This window comes from Piliocolobus tephrosceles, unplaced genomic scaffold (assembly GCF_002776525.5).
Source record: "Piliocolobus tephrosceles isolate RC106 unplaced genomic scaffold, ASM277652v3 unscaffolded_20041, whole genome shotgun sequence".
NCBI lineage: Eukaryota > Metazoa > Chordata > Mammalia > Primates > Cercopithecidae > Piliocolobus > Piliocolobus tephrosceles.
Genome location: NW_022302135.1, coordinates 1 through 6,541, shown reverse-complemented (window position 1 = coordinate 6,541; position 6,541 = coordinate 1). Strand labels below are relative to the sequence as shown.

Genomic DNA, 6,541 nt, shown 5'->3' with positions numbered 1-6,541 from the left:
GCTTGAGGTCAGCTCACCGACTGGGGGCCTAAGGCACATCTCAGGACCTCCCTGTGCCTCAGTTTCCTTATCTGAAAAATGGGAATAATTAGAGATGCTTCCTCAAAGTACCCCCACCCCCAGCTCCCTGCAGATATGGTGGGCATGGGGTGGGAGACAGAGCGGGGACCTGCAGGATGCACCCCTCCCCCAAGGAATTGGGGACGCCACCCCACCCCTGGCGATCCGGAAGGAGGCTGCTGATTGAACAAAGGGAGAAACAAGCTTCTAGCACAAGGTGCCTCACCTGCTGGCCCAGGGACAAAAGCTGCCCCAGCCACCCTCACCACACACACACGCCCCACAGCGCGGAGAGGGCTGAGTCATTCTACCCCACCACGCCTGTGATGCCCTCCCCGGGTGCGTACTAACCTGGGGGGCAGGGGGATTATTCTAAGGGCCACCTGGGACCCTCCCTGCTTGGCCTCACAGCCAGGGAGAGAAGGCCCAAGCCCCCCGTGAGCCTGGCATTGAACACATCCCCCCACACACACACACACACTCCAGCTTGATTCAGTTTTATCTCATTGACTCATTCAACAAACATTCCCTAATGAAGTCCTGTGAGGGCCCGGAAACTGGGCTAATGCCAGACGCCTCCCCAGCCCCACGGCCTCTTCCTCAGATTACACGGAGTCTTTTCATCCTTCCATTGGCCTACCTGACTTGGACTCCTACACATCCTTCAAAACCCAACCTCAGGACTCCTCCTCCAGGAAGGGAGGACTGCCGCCTCCCCAGTCCTGATCTCAGTGGGATGGGGATGACTTTTCCCCTCCCCAACTATGGGAGCCCCAGAGGAAGGGACAGGGGCTGAGGCAGCAGCTCTAGGGTGGTGGGGGCAGGGGAGCAGGAGTGACCTGAGAAGTTGAACGACCTGACCTGGTTCCCCTCCCGCGTCCCCCCCCGCCCCGTCTGCAGATTCTGCCTGGGGAGTTGCAAATTCCTTCCCCTTTCCCCCTTCCCCAGTCCAACACCCCCTCCCCACCCAGAGGTCCAGGAGACCAGACAGACCCAAAGAGAGAGGCAAGGACGTGGGCGTTGGTCAGTCTTGCGGAGAGGGGGTGCCCTGCCTTCCCCGCTTCCTGACCCAGCAGAAACGGCCCGGGCGTGTCCTGATAAACGGCGCCTTAATGGAGGCGCCATCCCTGCCCGGAACAGGCCAGGCCCAGGTGAGGCTCAGAGTCAGATGCGCCCAGCCTAACCCACCCGGGGACGCCCCTCGGACCATCCCAGGGCGGGGTCCTCACTCCCGACCAGGGCCTCTGTCTCTGCGTCTGCGAAGTGGGAGCCCCCAGGCCTGTCCTCCCCCCACTCGCCTGTCGTCTCGTCTCAGCTTTCAGGGTGCAGAGTGGACACTCCCAGGTGTCCAAGCCGGCGAGCTCGGGTCCCGCAGAGCCGGCGGCCCTGGAGACGCTCCGAGGGCAGCTCCGCTGCAGCCTTGCTCGGGTCGCCTAACCCGGGGCCTCTGGAAACCAGCTCACCGCGGGCCGCCGAGCCCCACTCCAGGATCCGCGGGTTGCCTCCATCCCGGAGGAGTATGGAGAGAATGAAATCTAGATATTTACATGTTTTAAATGGTCAAAGAAGCCCGTCTTCCGGCAGGGCAGGGAGGGCGCTCAGGTGGTTTAACTCAGCTCCGGGATCCCGCTCAGTTGCGGGGGCCGCGAACCCCGCCGCGGGGCCGACGATTGGGCCCCTTCGGAGCGCGGCGCCCAACGCGGGTTTCGTTGCGTCGGGGAACTCCGAGCCTGCAGCGCCCAGGCCCCAGGCGGTCAGCCGAGCCCGGGAGGGGGGCGTTCTCCAGGCCCCCAACCCCTGATCCAGGCCGTTCCCCTCCCGCGCACCCTCCCGGGGGCTGCAGCCCGCGCCCCTCGCCGCCAAGCCCCATTTTCCCAAACTACAGCAAACGAACTGGTTTTCTCCTGAGCGCACGCTGCGGGGAGACGATTCCAACGGAGCCCAGTGAGGAGGGGTCCAGGCCTGTGAGGGGGGGCGCGTTCCTGTCCCCAGACCCCTCCCGCTGCTCCTCAGCCCCCAGCCCGGCTCTGACCTGCACCGGTCGGGCTGGGCGCAGAGGAAGCAAAGCAGGCGGAGGCCGCGAGAGGAGAGCAGCCAGGTCTCCCGCCTAAGCCCGGACCCTTCCCCTCCCCTCGGGCGCCCTCGGATGCCCCGGCCCCAGGGTGTTACTTTCTAGATGGGGAAACTGAGGCGCGGCCCGGGCGATGCGGCCGAAGTCCTGCGCCCGGCGGTCTCCGGCGCCTGCCCTCCAGAGCCCCAAGAAGGGGGCGTGGAATTCCCTCCTCTAATTGTGTCCCAGAACTCCGGGACGACGGAGGCCAAGCTGCTGAGGGAGAGGACGAGGACGCGGGGCCCCAGGGACCACCCCCTCCGCTCCCCGGCCAAACGCGGCCGCCCAGCCCCGGTGCCCCGGTGCAAACAAGCGCAGTGTTTGCCCAGCGCGAGGCGGGCGGCGCAGCCCGAGAGCGATGAGGATTCGATGGAGCCTCTTGCCACGGCGGGGGCAACGGAGCCCGGGCGGGCGCGGGGATCGATCGGGCACAGCTGTCGCCGAAGAGCCCGCGGGAGCATCCACCCGCCGGCCAGAGCTGCCCGGGCGCCCCGCAACTGGGGGCAGGAAATCCGGGACGTCGGGCCCGCCAGGGGCGAAACCCCAAAGTCGCGCCCGGGGTGGGGAGCTCAGGACGTCCCCATGGCCAACGTGGAACCTTCGGGAGCTGCGCGCTCAGCCCTGCCGGGACCCCCGCCAGGCCGGAAAAGCCCAGAGTCTCCCCCCAAATCTAAACAAAATCCCCGAACCCCGCCCGAACGAAGGCGGCTGGAGTCCAGAGGGAGAACTCCTGCCACATACTAGGCGCGGGAGGCCGGGATTTGGGGCGCCCGCAGGTTTCGGGGGCGGGAGTGGGAGAAGGGCGGATCTAGGGCTGGGGCTGGGCTTGGGTGGGGCGGGCACTCATTGCCATCGTTTAGTAAAACCTCGCTTTCATAAAAGCAGGGAGGGGTGCGCAGAGCCCGGACGCTTTCATTTCGGTGGGAGATAAATCCAATCAGAAAGTCAGTTGGGGGCGCACCGTGGAGGGTTCTGGGGGAGCCCCAGGAAAGGAAAACTTGAGGTATCTAACTCTGCCTTTGATATTTGTAGCTGCAATGGGAGAGTCCATCACAAAAGGAAAAGTGGTGTGTCCAAAAGTGGGGGAGGGGTAGAGGATTAAAGAGGGGGTTCAAGCTTAGGGGGTTGGTTTAGGGAGGTTGAAGCCATGGAGAGTGCGCGCTCCTGGGGCGTGGGTGGAGCCCCCCAATCCTCCCCTCCACTGGTGGGACTCACCAAGCCCTGACACTGGCAGGACCAGAGGCTGCCCTTTTTGACTCCTCCCAGAGGCAGGTCGGGCACAGAGAGGGTGGGCGTTGGTCTGGGGCAGCCCAGCACCTACTAAGGTCCTCCTCCCCCACTCCCAGACACAGACTCAGGCTCTGGGAGTCAAACTTTAATTTTCCTGGAGGGGATACTGAGGCCAGAGAGCTTCCTCGAGGTGGCTGAGGTCCCTGTGGGGCAGGGAAGAGGGACTTCTTGTCCCATCCAGCCCACCCCTCCCCCTGCCCACAATTTGCCTAATGACCCAGGATCGATCTGGGCCTGGGCAGCCGGCCTGCCCCGTGGCCGGCTCAAATCTATTTTACTAATTACTAAAAGGCCGCTGCTGATGGGGAGAAACAGGCTGGGGGCTCCAGGGGGCCACACTCCCTCTCTTGGGGCAAGCAAATTTCTGTTCAATCTCCCAGCAGGACCACGGCCCCTACCAGGAGTGAGATCCCCATCCCTGGGGGAGTCCAAGTCTCCATCAGCCTAAGAGAGGGGTGAGGGGCTTCGCAGATCTGGACAGGGTTGGGTCCACCAGGCTGGGCTGCCCCTTCCAAGTCTAGGGAGCTTTGAAACGGGTCTGTGGCTACTTTAGGGTGTCCTGAGGCAGCAGAGGCGAGAGGCCCCCTTCCTCTCAGAGTCCCTGACCCTCCTCTTCTCTTTCAAAATGGATGCTTTCCCTGCTAGAAAAGCCACACACGCTTGCTATTAAAATGAACACAATAATCAAGCTGTAGAAAATACATTAAAAAGGAAGCCGGCATAATCCCAGCTCCCGAGGAGCTCCCCCACGTTGGCATTTGGGGGACTTCCTTCCACCTTGGTATCCTCCCACCATAGAGACCCCCAGCCGGCACCTGGTCTGCCCTTCCTTGAGCCTGGGATGCTAGCGTTTTATGGCGGCTGATTGATTTTTAGATCTCACGATTATTTTTAATTATCTGTGATGGTTGGAGGGTGAGATTGAGGAGCTCAGGCTGGGGCCCTGTGCGGCCACTTTTCTCCCGCCAGATTCAGCATCTGCACAGGGAGTGGGGTACGCAACTGTTCGGACCTGCCCCTCTCTTCCCACCTGGAAGATGGGTGTACTTATGTAAACTCCAGAAATTATACCTGAACCCTGGAACTGGAAAGTTTAGGGACCGACACTTCAGGGGGCGGGAGTTAGCACTTGGGCTGATGTAGGAATGAAGCGGGGAGCTCGAGGGCCACTACTCCCCACCTTAGGCCAGAGACACCCAGAAAAATTATGATTTGACTTCCTCCTTTCTGGGGCTGAGTGAGGAGAATATGCTGGGTAAACCGCAGGCACTTACTAAATGCTGAGCCCTAAGCAGCGAGTACTAACAGGGGTCCTCTTCAACTGTATCCCTCCCCAGGACTTGGATCAGGCCACTTCAGGCTGGGGACCCAGATCATTCAGGCCCGCTCTCTCCCTGGGTGTTGTGGTCAGCATAGAGCCGCCTCCAGCCCCCAGCTGGGCAGGCTGGAGGGCACCCCCTCCCACACCAGAGAAGGGGAAACCGAGGCACCGAAAGGACCCTGTTCCAGAGCCAAACCTAGTCTTGCTTCAGAAAATCGCCTCTCCAATGTGTAGCCACGTCTACAGGGGCCAGGGAATCCGGAGGCAGGTGCAAAGCTGGGGCTGCGGTTTGCCCAAAAGGTTTGTACCAAAGGGGAAGTGACGGCCTGACTGTGTCCTCCCCTATTCCTTCAGCTTTGAGCCCTGATGCAACCCGCTGAGATGGGGGTAACTAGGGGCTCCCGCAAACCGGATGCCTGACCCATCCCTTCCATCTTCTAGCAAGTGGACAAGGGTTGGGGGCAGTGGGTGGGGCAGAGGCATTGGGGAAGCAGGAAGGGGTTGAGGCTGGTTTTTGGACTCTGCACCCAACTCTGGCCCACAAGACAGGGCATCCTCTAGGTTCTGGTCTGGCCCCTCCAGACCCCCAGCCCTGACCTTACCCCACTGGAGAGATCTAGTCCCCTGGGGGTCTCTCTGATTATAGGAGCCCTCCCGCTATCTATTCCAGTTCCCAGGGCCCCCTGGGCCTCACTCTCGCCATCTCCAGGTGGTGAGAAAAAGGAGACTCCTGCCTCCCTCCACACTAAGGAGAAGCCCCAGGGACAGAGAGGAGTTTGCACCAGGGACGTCTCAGAAGACAGGGGATCCAGACTCAGCCTCCGTGGGCTGGAGGGTGACAGGAGCTCCGGCGGCCGGCGGCCGCACTGTAAAAAGGCCCTGCAATTAGAAGGGGCCTTTGGCAACCCTGAGGCTGGGTAGCCCATTGTATAGCTGGGGAAACGGAGGCCCAGGTGCCCACACATGGGCAGGTGCTGACCCCTGGGGCGCATGGAGGCCCTGATCTAGCCTGATGACCTCCCTTCTCCCCCACAAAGAGGTCGTGGGAAGGGGGCTGTGACTCCGTAGGTGTGAGCGGGAGTCGCGGGGAGCTGAGCATGCAGCGGGGATCTAGCTCCTGGGGGTCTGCAGGGAAGAGGGGACAAGTGCGTCACAGGCGACCGTCCAGCCGCACTCCCAGAAACTCCCCGGAGATGGACTTGGGGGCGCCAGTCAGGAAAGCCACATTTGGGACTCTGGAGAGAATCACGCAGAGACGCGAAATCGGAGACTCAGGGTCGAGGTTCACAACCCCACCTGGACAGAGTCTGTCCTCGGACCCCCGCCCGCTGTCCCCCGGGTACGGCCTGCCCCGGGGGCGCGGGCGGGCGCAGTGGCCAGGGACGCCGAAGCCCCAAGTCTGGCCGACTTCAGCCTGTCTGGTGCTCGAGGGGGCCGGGGAGGGCGGAGAGCGAGGCTGCGGGAGGCAACGGCGGCGGGAGCGGGTGGGCGGGGGCGCTGACGTCAGACCAGGGCCCGGGAGCCGGCGGCCGCTCCCCTGCCACATCCTGGTGGCCGCGCTTGCAGCCGGGCCGGGCCGTGCGCCGCGCAGCCGGGCAGCCTCGCGCGCAGCCACCGGGGAGCTGGCGGGAGTCATGCAGCAGCCTTGAGCACGAGGGGCCGGCGCTGAGGAGCGCGCGCGGCGGGAGGGCAGCTGAGCATGGAGCTGAGCCTGGAGAGCCTGGGGGGCCTGCACAGCGTGGCCCACGCGCAGGCGGGCG

The 6,541-nt window shown here is 63.2% G+C and overlaps 1 long non-coding RNA gene across 1 annotated transcript; it reads left to right on the top strand.

Moving 5' to 3' along the window:
- The first annotated feature begins 1,029 nt into the window (after window positions 1-1,029).
- On the top strand, window positions 1,030-1,613 carry LOC111520679. The gene is made up of 2 exons (XR_002724739.1): window positions 1,030-1,211; window positions 1,383-1,613. It is a non-coding gene; the product is annotated as an uncharacterized LOC111520679 (long non-coding RNA).
- Window positions 1,614-6,541: the final 4,928 nt, after the last annotated feature.